This window comes from Schistocerca nitens, chromosome 9 (assembly GCF_023898315.1).
Source record: "Schistocerca nitens isolate TAMUIC-IGC-003100 chromosome 9, iqSchNite1.1, whole genome shotgun sequence".
NCBI classification, from domain to species: Eukaryota; Metazoa; Arthropoda; class Insecta; order Orthoptera; family Acrididae; genus Schistocerca; species Schistocerca nitens.
The window spans coordinates 340295006-340307406 of record NC_064622.1 but is presented as its reverse complement, the minus strand read 5'-3'; positions in this window follow the sequence as shown (position 1 = coordinate 340307406).

Here is a 12401-nt window from a genome sequence, read left to right as displayed (position 1 = left end):
CTAGGGAGGAAACCGGAAGATGTGAGTGGATCCATTCCCAGGCTCCTGTATGGCTGCACCCTTGCTGGTCCAGTTGGCTTACAAGAGATCATAGGTGCTGGGTAATGTACTCAACCATCTGTCAACTACATCAGTGTTGTGACTAAAATTTGTAAATTGCTAGCCAAATAATTATGTTATATGAAGAGTTTGTAGAACTATTTGTTTAGAAAAGAAGTCACTGCTATGGACAGCCTTATTCCACATAAATTTATGTTTCTTCAAGTAGGGGGATTAACTTCCCAATACATTACGTAACTTTAAATAACGTTGTGGAAGGTTGATGTTCTATTACTGATGATTTGTTATGTGAAAACTTTAAAAGTTCAAGAGCACATTTTATGAACCAAATTGTAAATAATTATCAGAATCTGATAAATTTAGGCACTATTAGGTTAGTAGTCATACATTTCAAAGATTTTTCTTATCTCAACACTCAGTGTGTATTTTTTTATCAATTGTAAATGAATCTTCTAGGCTGTATGTAAGTTAGTTTGTATGAACAATTAGCAAATAGTGTGGAAGACATTTACAAGTGTAGACTGTATAACAACATGTATACATTTCTGATTTCAAGAATTGATTTTGGTCCTCAAGCTACTAGATTATGTCATCCTTCGAAACTATTTATGACTCTGGTTACCTGTATTTATCCTGAATAGTGCATTATTGTATTTCATCGGAACTTGAGTTGTGTGGAAACTTATGCTTAACTCTGGTTTGGATACCCCTGGTCATTGCGACTGTATGTGTGTACTCAAGGAGAGTGTGCAGCTACTGAGACTATGCACTTTCTATGATTATTCTTTACACGCGATTAACTTATTGATATATAAGATTATGAACTTTATTCATTCTGTTGTGTCGAAACATTTCTGCTGGTGTGTACCCAGTGTGGTTTGGATTCATCGGTTGGTCCTCACATCGTAAGCTTATGCCTTAATACTTTTTCCATTACATTTTCCTCTCAGGGGTCCACATATCTTTACATACTCTGGCTTATGTGGCTGACTTTGTGATGTACTCCTACTTATTATTGAGTATATTCTTCTGGTCTGTGCTCGTTGTTGTGAGTTTTTCAAGTCAGCTCACTCGTCGTAGACTCAGGCTCTGAATTTTTTTCTTCTCTTTCAATGATTTTAAGGTGTGACTTTATGTATAAACTTGCAATTTATAATTCTAGTAATTTACATTCTCTATAGTTTAGTGAGCAATGTTGTAGTTCTGACTGTATCATTTTTCTTGTGGCAGAATGTTCCACAGATATGAAAATCTGAATGCCATGTCCTCATATATGTATAAATTATGACTTGTATAGTAGATATTTTTCTTACATTTTCAGTAATATGTTAGGTATCATATACTTCTATATTGTATCTTTTGGCATCATTTTGTACAACATTTAGCAAACCTTACAGTAGGTCACAAAATATTGTAAACACATTGTTTCCATATTTGTAAGGGGGATATTGTAAAGGAACATCCTCCTCTAGCATTAATTTTCCTCAACAGTAGTAGTTGATACCAGTAATATTTTTCGTTTTGGACAGGCCAGTATTCTGAACTGTTTTTCTGAAACATTTCAGGTAATTTTATACACAATGTTACATTTAAAGCTAAAATTTATGAAAAGGAATTACTTTATTTTCGTTGTTACAATCGATATGTACTACTTCTGAAGGTAAAATTCATTTTTTTTAAAAATAGGAATCTCTGAAATTATGAAATATTTGGTACACTTAAAATTTCTACTATTAATTATGTGATCTAGTACTGTTTATTATGTTTACTTCTCGATTCATTTATGAAATAATAATCGAACTTAACAGGAATTCATTTGCCAAGAAAAATTGCAAGCATTTTTGGAATATTATTACTGCAGAGTGAAGTAGTAGTAAGCATGTCTCTTATGTGATCAGACATATTTTTGTATTTTCGGCGAAAAATTTAATTTTGGCTTTGTTAATGTGAAAATTTGAAAGACTATGATATAGTCAAATGTGACACAATAAATTAATGTAAAAACAAAAATTCTGCAACAACATTCTTCAAAATTATTTAGATCAATTGAACCAAATGAACCTAAAATGTCAGAATTTCAGCTTCAAGAATCAGAGTCCTAGACATGAAGAACTGGAGCCAGCCATGCAAGAAAACATAAGTAAACTATAAAGTTTATTGTAAATCTTACTCCTCTCAAATCTTCAGAAGAAACTTTACCATAATGGTCAGTTGGAGCAACAAAGGAAGAGGAGGTAGAATACAAGGATTTATATCAGTTTACAAATTACCTGTATCCAGAATATAAGGGGTGTTGTTAATCGGTCCAATTTTTCTAATGCGGTAAATATATCTTCCATATTCATCTAGTAAACATAAAGTATGTTCCTCTTCAATTAAAGGAAAATAAGTAGGAGAATGCCACAAGCTTCCACAAGGAGGGAGGGGGGGAGGGGGGGGGGGCAGACAGGGCACTTGCCCCTGACTTCTGTTGATTTTCAAATTTCTAGCAATCACTGTTTGCCAATACGATGAAAAATACTTCATTCGTGTTTTCTTAGCTGTCAAACTGCTCATGAGAAATTATGCCAATTCATCAGTGCGGCTGCTTTTTTATGCTAATCTGCAGTCAATATAGGTACAAACCTTTACAGAACAGTGCCAGGATAATATCTTCAATCCTTCTCTACTGCTTCCTCATTCAGCCCTTAACAAGTTGCACAAATGAGCCGATCTAGCATTGTAGAAAGCAGATTCCATCATCAACACACAACGACAGCATACATGTCACTCTTTCATCCCCATTCCCCATCATTACAGCTGCCTAGCATTTGTCTGTGGAAAAGGAAAACCTATTGTGGCTTGCTGATCCTGCATTCAGTCACACACCACAGCATTATTTCAGTACATTTGGAGGAACAGTCATGCTATACTATAGGTATGTATATGTACACTTAATCCCAAACACATCAGTTGAAACTGGAAAATACCGTTTTTTGCACAAGAAGTGAAAAAGTGTGAAGTTTCACACTGGAAGAAATGTGGTCACCAGGACTGGCTCCCTGTCACAGTCAATGGGTGCAACTCAGTGCCACACGCACTCACAAAGATATCAGTTCTGCATTCCAGTTGGCATGCTACAGTAATGAGACAAAATGGAGAGATGAATATTATCTTAGTGCAGTCTTAGGCTGCTAAAAGTTGATTCTACCAGCCAAATTTAGGATGGTTTCAGCAGATTTGCCACGTTGAATTCATCGAGTATTGGTTCTACTTAATGAGAACAGCTGTGAATTCTTATAAGTAAAGTGTTATAGATGGAATTAAAGTTGAATAACTCTTTGTAAAAATCTCTTCTCTGTTTCTCCACATCAAGAGATATTAATGTGGTGTTTTTGTTGATATCTACCAGGATTTTCTCAGACATTCTGACTTCTTTTCCAATTTTAGGTTTTTAACTGTCCATGTGACATTATGAGAGTTGACCAAATTATTTTTGTGAATATTTTGTAGCTTGATTTCAAAACTCATTGGATACCCTGAATTTAATTATGAGGATGTAATTTCTGATCAATGAATCCAAAATGTGACGTCTGTATTCGTATTAATATGAGGAAAATAAAAAGACATACTTTACTTAAATTGTTGAAATATGTTTAGTGTTTAGGTACCAAAGTGAGCTACTTTAAAACACTTAAGTAGGTAAGTATGAATCTTTTGGGAAACAATAAGTTTTCTGTAACACTTATGAAATTTAGTTCTTGGCACCCAATATGTTTTCAAAATCAACATAGCAGTTATGTCAAAACTGGGAAGTACAAATTTTGCTCACTTCTGGAAAAATTTCTACAGACAGTTATGGACAACGTAGAGAAATCCAGGAATGGTGTTGTTCAAATCTACAACTGATAATGCAGGCTTCATTTTTTGGGGGGGTTTTCACAAATCTGGTTACTCCTTCGAACAGGTCAAAGTCCTCTTTCCTATTCATTATAGTCCAACTGAGCTAGAGTGCATGCCAATATCCTCAATGTCAAAAGATGGTTACATGATGATGATGATGATGATGATGATGATGATGACGACGACGACAATTGTGTGTTTAAGGGACTAAACTATTGGGTCATCAGTCCCTTCTTATCATGAGAGAAACATGCAAAAAGGTAAAATGTGACAAAAATGGTGACTTCGCTACTCAAACTATAACAAGTCAAAGAATTTAAAAGTAGATGGCAATAGTTGTACTACAATAGGTAAAAGAAAGTAAATAACCCAGGCGTCATCTTTCACATGGGGGTCTAAAGGCACAACAAGATGGCAGAAAGTAATCTGCGGTCACATGGCGGGTACCCGCCACAGAGGCAGGCTCTCGCCCCCACAACCACCCATAACGCTGGAAGTGGAAGAGTATTGTAGGTTAGAGTAAAATCTGCTCTCCCCCAGGAAATGCAGCACTTTGGTAGTGGCTGTCATGTCATCTACAAGCATCTGAGGTAGAGGTGGGCAAGCTGACTGTGTGCCGTAGACTGGTCAGCAGGGCACACTCAACAAGTACATGCACTATCGTCAGTACTCTACCACAGTTCCAGTGAGGAGGATCCTCCCAACACAAAAGGAACTCATGGGTAAGTCTCATGTGACCAAGCATAGATGGCACAACACAAAGGCCTGTTTCCGAGAGACCTGGAAAAACATATGCCATACCTTAGTGGACCCTTTAATCCCTCTCAACTAGTTTTGGGCAGTAGGAGCCTGCCATTCCAGTTACCAGAGCCTCAAAATATTGTGTTGAAGTTGTAATTTTAAATCTGGGTCCAGTATCCTGACATCACGTTGATTCTCCTGTAGTTGCATCTTTAGCTACATGAGCGGCAAGTTCATTTCCTGGAATGCCTATCTGGCTCATTGTCCAGAAGAGGTCGCCGTCATTCCAGAGGTCTAGAGGTCAGCCAGTAGGTCCTGGATGTTTCCAATGGAAAGATTTTTGGGATAGCACAGAGTTATGACTCTTACACAACTCATTGAATCACTACAGATAAGAAAGTTCAACGTGGCCAGAGATTTGATGTACCACACGTGTATACACTGTTGGCACTCAGCAGGGTGTCCCCCGTTGCATGTACAAAAACATAACCAACCCTATCATGACTTCTGATCCATCTGTGTAGATGCAAATCCGAATTAGAATATTCATGGAGGATTGAAAGAAACAGGCGTCAGAGAAAGGTAGGATCAGTATCTTTTTTAGGGCCACAAAAGAGTTCCATTCATATCACAAGAGAGTGTACAGCTCACGGCAGATGTCGAGAGGGAGCTCTAGTAACACACACTAATGGAGGCTGTTGGAGGTACCTCAGCAGAATATCGAGTCGGATTCCAGGTGGTCTTCCCAGTTCATGGCGATGCACAAACAGTCTCGAACTGCTGGTTATGGAACAGAGTAGAGTGACATGGGTGGGTATGCATATGACAGATTGTGAGTGTGTAACTTGCCAGAAGCTGCTGTCATCTAACATGTAGTAGTGGGACACTGGCTTCCGCCACATGGCTGTCAACAGGGCTCATATGTAAGGCCTCCGTTGACAACTGCGCACCAGTGAGGTGAACAGGGTCCAGCAGACTCAGTATGGACAGTGCTGCTGACCCATAGGCAACACAGCCATAGCACAAGTGGAGTAAAATCAGCACTTTGCAAAATCTCAGAGGAACTGGAGAGCATTCAGCTTTTTCATGCAAGTTGCTTTGAGCCGGAGGATATGCGGCAGTCAAGTTAGCTTTCGGTCAAGTAAAATACCTAAAAATTGGAAAGTTTAATGACTTCAAGTAACTGGTCACCAATATAAATATCTGGGTGTGGTTGCAGAGTCTGGAGTTGACAAAAATGCATAAGTCATGATTTTGCAGGGGAAAATTGATAGGCATGGTTCAGGGTCCAGTCATGGTCTCTCCATACAGCCCCCTGAAGTTAGCACTCAGCAGTGCACAGTGGTACAGAGGCATAGTACAGGCAAAGATCATCCACGTACAGTGATGGAGAGACTGTGGGGCACACTGCATTTACGATACCATTTATGGTGATAGCAAACAGCATTGCACTCAGAACCAATCCTAGGGAACTCCAGTTTCCTGACATAATGGTTGCTGAGAGTCAAACCTATCTGGACCTGAAAAAAATTGGGGAGATAGGAAATTCTGGATAAAAATGGGTAAATTTCAATGGAAACCACACTCATGCAATGTAGAGAGGATGTGATGTCGTCACATGGTATGTATGCCTTCTGTAGGTCAAAAAACACAGCAATCAGATGTTGTTGGTGCACAAAAACATTGTGCACTGCAGATTCCAAATGAACAAGGAGATCTGTGGTGCACTGCAAAACCTGAAAGCTGCTTTGGAATCATGATATATGCCCTCCAGCTTCAATGCACAAAAAAAGATGATGGATGATCATTCATTCACTCGAATAGCTGACACTGTCCATTCGTTGGAGAGATTGGCCAGTAGTTAGTTTAAATATGTGGGTATTTTCCCAGTTTAAGAACAGGAATAATAATACCTCCCTAGCTTGAGAGGGAACTACTCCCTCCCACCAAATGTGATTAAAAAGCCTGAGGATATGTTTGAGGATTTGATTGTGGCTTTTGTCGGGTCCAGGGGTCGTATCCCGACACTCTTACAAAGTGCTGCAAAGCTCCCATTCATTAAAAGGGACACTGTATGATAGATAGCTGTGTGCATGGAAAGATAGTGGGCAGTGCTCAAGAAATGGTATGGTAATTACTGCAAGTGGGCATTTCAGTGAAGCATGCTGCAAAACATTCACAACTACCATGGGATCAGGGCACAAGTTACCATTGTCATGGATAGGGAATTGCCATAGGTGGTGGACGGGTGCTATTGGAGTGCACTGCAGCATTCCCTGATAGCTGTGCCATATCTTTAGACCAACATGGAACCGGAAGTCGTCAGGATGAGCTGGAGGAGTAGGGTATCATTGCTGCTGCAGCATGAACAATAGTATCAATTATATCCTGTACCAATTTGTTGATATCTATCACAACACTAGCTGCAAAAGTGGCTGCAGAGGAGAAAGCCTGCCATTCAGCTTTCCAAAGGGCTGGTAGTTTACCAGAGCAGGAAGGTGCGTTCCTGTAAATGGTGTTTCCTGAAGCACTACGCCAATTATAGAGTAAGTAGTCATTAAATGATCGAGTTTGGTCAAATGGCAATAGTAGCCATTACAGTTCCATTGAAGAAGCATTAGTGTCAGGTCAGAGAAAGTGGCAAATGGAAAATACGGGTGATTGTTTTGCTAACAGGTTGGTCCACCTGATTGCACCATACATCGTCCATGTGCATAGGCTCAACTGCTCCAGGGCTGGGGAGCAGAATATCCAAAGCCTCAGATACCAGCTCACCTTTCTGCTTATCCTTCTGAGGCTTCAATTTCTGTAAAGATTTCCCCATTCTATCTTCTAAGAGCGAAAAGGACCATGCTTTTCTTCAGCCACAGACTGGTTCTTGGTCCTTGTCTTGAGAGGGTGGCCCTTGACGTGTGTCCTCAACCCTGATGCCAGAGGATGACTAAGCACCTCTGGCCGCACCAATGGTGTGAACCACCGGTGCTGTAGGTGTAGGGATGAAGGAGCTGACTTCCCCCCCCCCTCCCCTCCTACCTGCAGGGTGGGCCCTGGACAATGACCAGGGCCTGGACGTGTCATGTGAGACATTGTTATTGCATGAGGTGCAGACTGTGACACGACAGTCACAAAATTAGAGACATATTAGTCAGGAGAAGTCTTTCAAACTGTTCCCTTGGATCTTGGTAACACAGGTGGTCAACCATTTTATACTCTTGAATTTCCTTCTCCCTCTTGAACACTGAGCATAGCGGGAAACAAGGAGGATGTGATTCCGGACAGTCGACACATTGAGGAGTTGGTCACGAGGACTGCCCTCATGGGATGCCCATCCAAAGGCCCTTCAGGTAGCCTCATTAGAACAGCGGAAGGACATGTGTCCGAAACTTTGACACTTAAAACATCTCATCAGAGAAGGTAAGTAAGGCGTGACTTCACACCCATAAACCATGACCTTATCCTTCTCAAGCAAAATGTTGCCGTCGAAGGCTAGGATAAAAGCTCCAGTGTCCCCTCTATTATCCTCGTCCCTACTGGATGCAGCAAACAAAATGAAATCCACGCCACATTGGTACACAGCTCTTCATCAGTTTGTAGTGACAGGTCCCAATGCAATATAACACCTTGAATTCTATTGAGCTTGTTATCAGGAGAAATAGTGACTGCTATATCTCCTAACGTGACACATGTCTGAAGTGCCCGTGATTGGTCGGTGTGTGATGTTTTGATCAACAAAGATCCATTTCTCATCTTCTCCATTGCCACAACCTCCCCAAACCGATCTTCAATATTTTCAATGAAAAACATTGGCTTTGTTGTGAAATAGCCACCGTCAATGTGGGAAGAAACCAAGAACTCGGCAGACTGTCCACTTCTATTTCTCCTTGCCTAGCTCTTGTCTTGAGGTACGGTCAGTGACAGAAATACCACAGGATTTTAAACTTCTTCATTAAAATCACTGTTCCTGACCAATGAGACAGCCATGTTGGCATGATCACCATTAAGTTTGATCTGTTTCATTGCAGATCATCCGCCCCGATGCCACTCAATGCAATCAGAAGCTCTCCCTATGGGTGCCACCCCGCCAAACCAAAGGCTGCCTGGCACAGTAACCGTTCCCCAGAGTCCCAGTACCCCAAAGTGGACAGGCGACTACTCCTTGGCTGACACAGGGAGCTCACAGTGCGATTCCTGCATTGTCAGGGGGCTACCACCGAGACGGTACATGACACTACACACTGGCTACTGCCCTGGATTTTGGGTGCAGAGGTAGTCCACTTGATTGGTAGGTGCAAAAGGTAATAGCACACAGTGCAGAGGCAGTGCATCACAGTAAGGTGTCCTTCTCCAAACAGCTCGCACTTCAGTAATATCTGGAATGTGGAGGTCAAGCCCAAAAAGGGGACCAGAATTTAAAAAGCCAAAAATTGGGGGGGGGGGGGGGGGGAGGAGAAAAAAAAAGTGAAAAGAGCAAAAATCTACAGAAGTCCAAAGAACAGTCACCTATAAAACTTGACCCAATACAAAAGAATCCGATTTGTTGCTCTTACGACAGGCAAGGAGGGGCCATGGATCTATTCTATCCCCCCGACACTGCAGTGGGAAGATGGTTACACACCAACTCCTTTTGTACATTGTCTATAAGGTAACACTTCTCTCCCACAAGCTTATAGCCTTCCTGCTCAGTGTAATTCTGTCATCAAATGTCACATTATAACATAGCCCTTAACTGATGTTCAACTATATAATGGACTTTTATTGCTGTTTTAATTTTGTGCTACTGACCATTAATTACAGCTGTAAATCACTGTTGTCTTTTCATCACTTAGATTTATTTCTTTTTCATTGGTATGGCTTAATAGGAACATGGCTCGTAAAAGGTTCTGTTTGGTGGTGATGAAATACAGTGAACTTAAAAAGGAATGTTATTTATTATTCCAAGATGGATTATGCTATACTCTTCACACACAATAGTCTACAGTGTGCCACCATTACTGTCCAAACTTTCAGGCTGAAACTTTAATCATGGTAAGCAAATTCAGTTCTTTCCATTATGCCTGTGTCATTAAGCTTTTACACATTTCTGTTTCCTCAATGAGCCTCAGAAAATAGTTAACTACATTATTTACAAATACTATACATAATAGTGCCCACGCACTTCTATCACTGACCAACAACCTTCACACACAGAATATAAAAGTGTTCACAAGTTAAATCCTGTAGTAGTACATCTACAGTCATGCCCCAGATAGGTTAACCTCTGCTTCACTGTCTTGGAGGTCGATACTGACTACCCAACATGTGAAAGATTAAATAAACAAATATATATGAAGTCATGTCCCGTATGTGCATGTGGTCTCCTCAAAACTGGTTTGCACCAATTAAGGAAAACAACAAAAATAACAATCTTGAAAACTTGTGTGCTAAAGGTGATGAAACTTACCTGAAATGCAAGCACGAGATAGAAAAGTACAGCTGCAGAAGGTAGCTATTTATGAATAATAAAGGAAGCTCCCATCTTGAATGCCTAAAACTGAACAAATTAATTTTAAAATACGAAGCTGTATCTGTTGTACCGCCCAAGAAGATTGCTTATCTTTACTACTCTGCATTTGTGTACAGTCCATGTTATAAGTTAACAAATGTGATGACTGCAGACGAACAAGTATTAGAAGAAATAACACCACGTAACAGACAATATGAGCAGCAGATTTGCAAGAACCATAAACAGAGTACCAAGCATGGATTACAGAAGTGCAAAAAACCTTTTATGACCTGCATGTGTGATGTTTCACTAATGTAATACATTTGTTTTTACATAAGATCAAATATCAATTATTATTTGACTGTATTACAATTATCTTGGTACATAAAAAATTCAACAGGCATCTTTAGTTGTTTATACAGAAAAATTTGACAGCCACCTTCAGGTTTATTGTAATCTGCGCACATAAAGTCTTTGAAAATTTTGTATTTCATGCTTTTTAATAACACTTCAAAAAAATGGCTCTGAGCACTATGGGACTCAACTGCTGAGATCATTAGTTCCCTAGAACTTAGAACTAGTTAAACCTAACTAACCTAAGGACATCACAAACATCCATGCCCGAGGCAGGATTCGAACCTGCAACCATAGCGGTCTTGCGGTTCCAGACTGCAGCGCCTTTAACCGCACGGCCACTTCGGCCAGCAATAACACTTCCTTCTAACGTAAGTAATGGTTTGAGAATCAATGAAAATGTTTACAACTAGTCATTAATAAAAAACATTAAATGAAACTGTGATGGAAACAAATGGATTGAGTCACCTGAAACCAACACAATAGTTGAATTACATTCATGAAGTATTAGTGGGCATATGTTTGAAACAGACTGCAGTACTTACAGAGTTATTTACTGAAATACAAGTAGATGTGTTATACACTCTTCCCTTATTTGTCATCAGAGTGCAAATGCGGAGTTTCAATGAAGTGATCAAAACACAAACAAGTAGAACAGTATGCACCTATGGACCATGGTTGAAGGACAGTGAAACAATGAATAGCGACAAGGTGTTTGATTTCCACGGTTCGTCACAGAACTGGCCCGCTCAGTAATGCATGACAGTCAACGATCTGTGGCATTTCTGGTGACAAGGTACACTGCTGATGCAGGCCCAAGTTTTCAAAGCACACTACTGAACACGTTGTTGATGAATGTAGTGAGCACAGGATTGTCAAGAATGGATCACGGATTAAAGGAAACTCATTGCCTGATTAGATGCATTTTCTGTCCTCATGTCTCCAGGATGGCCAGTGGGGAAGTATTACGCTATTGGAGACATTCACCTGGTCATCCATGGGACTTTTTGTAGTAATCTGAGGTACCATGACAGCTATGGAAGATAACTGTTGACTGCCCATGTCTCTTCATGCTCATTGTTTTCCTCTAAATTGGTAGTATCTTCCAGCAGGAGAATTGTTGATGTCACAAGAACAGAATTATGCTATGGTGATTTGAAGAGGGTGACAGTTAAGTCGTGTTTTGTCTTGGCCATTAAATATGCCTGACCTTGTCTGATGGAACACATCTCTGACACCACTGGGAACCAGCTCTGCACCCAGAAACCACTGACCCGTAATTTACGAGAATTGCGTGACGTGTGCGTAGAGGTGTGGTGTAGAATACCTCTGGAAACCTCCCAAGGACTTGCTGAAACCATGCCGCAAAGAATATCTGCTGTGTTGCTTTCCAAAGGTGAACCAACACAATAGTAAATGGGCATTCAATTTTTTGGCCCATCAAGTCTTAACATAAATCATGATCAGGTAACTGACTTAACATTAAGTGTAGAAAGGAAAATCATTACTGGAAAGGTACTTAACATCTCCAAGAAAAGGCAACAAATTAAGAAGAAAGATAACCAAATCCCACGGCATTTGTGGAATTATTATTACACATCAGCGTTTAGTATGTTTTTTCCTACATTACAATTTAACGACAGAAAATTATTGTGGTGAACATACCTCAGACATGGTGTTTCATAAAGAATGGTCAAAATGATGAAGTATGAGGAAAGTAACAGTAGTTCTTTGTTTGGGAATTATTTCAGGTTGATTTATTACTAATCTGTAAGTTATTTAATTTTTCAGGTCAGTTCTGGGAGCAAGTGGTGTGAGCACTGCCAACCATTAGTAGCAGACGTGATGGCTGCTGCTGCTGCTGCTGCTTGCTGCCCAAATA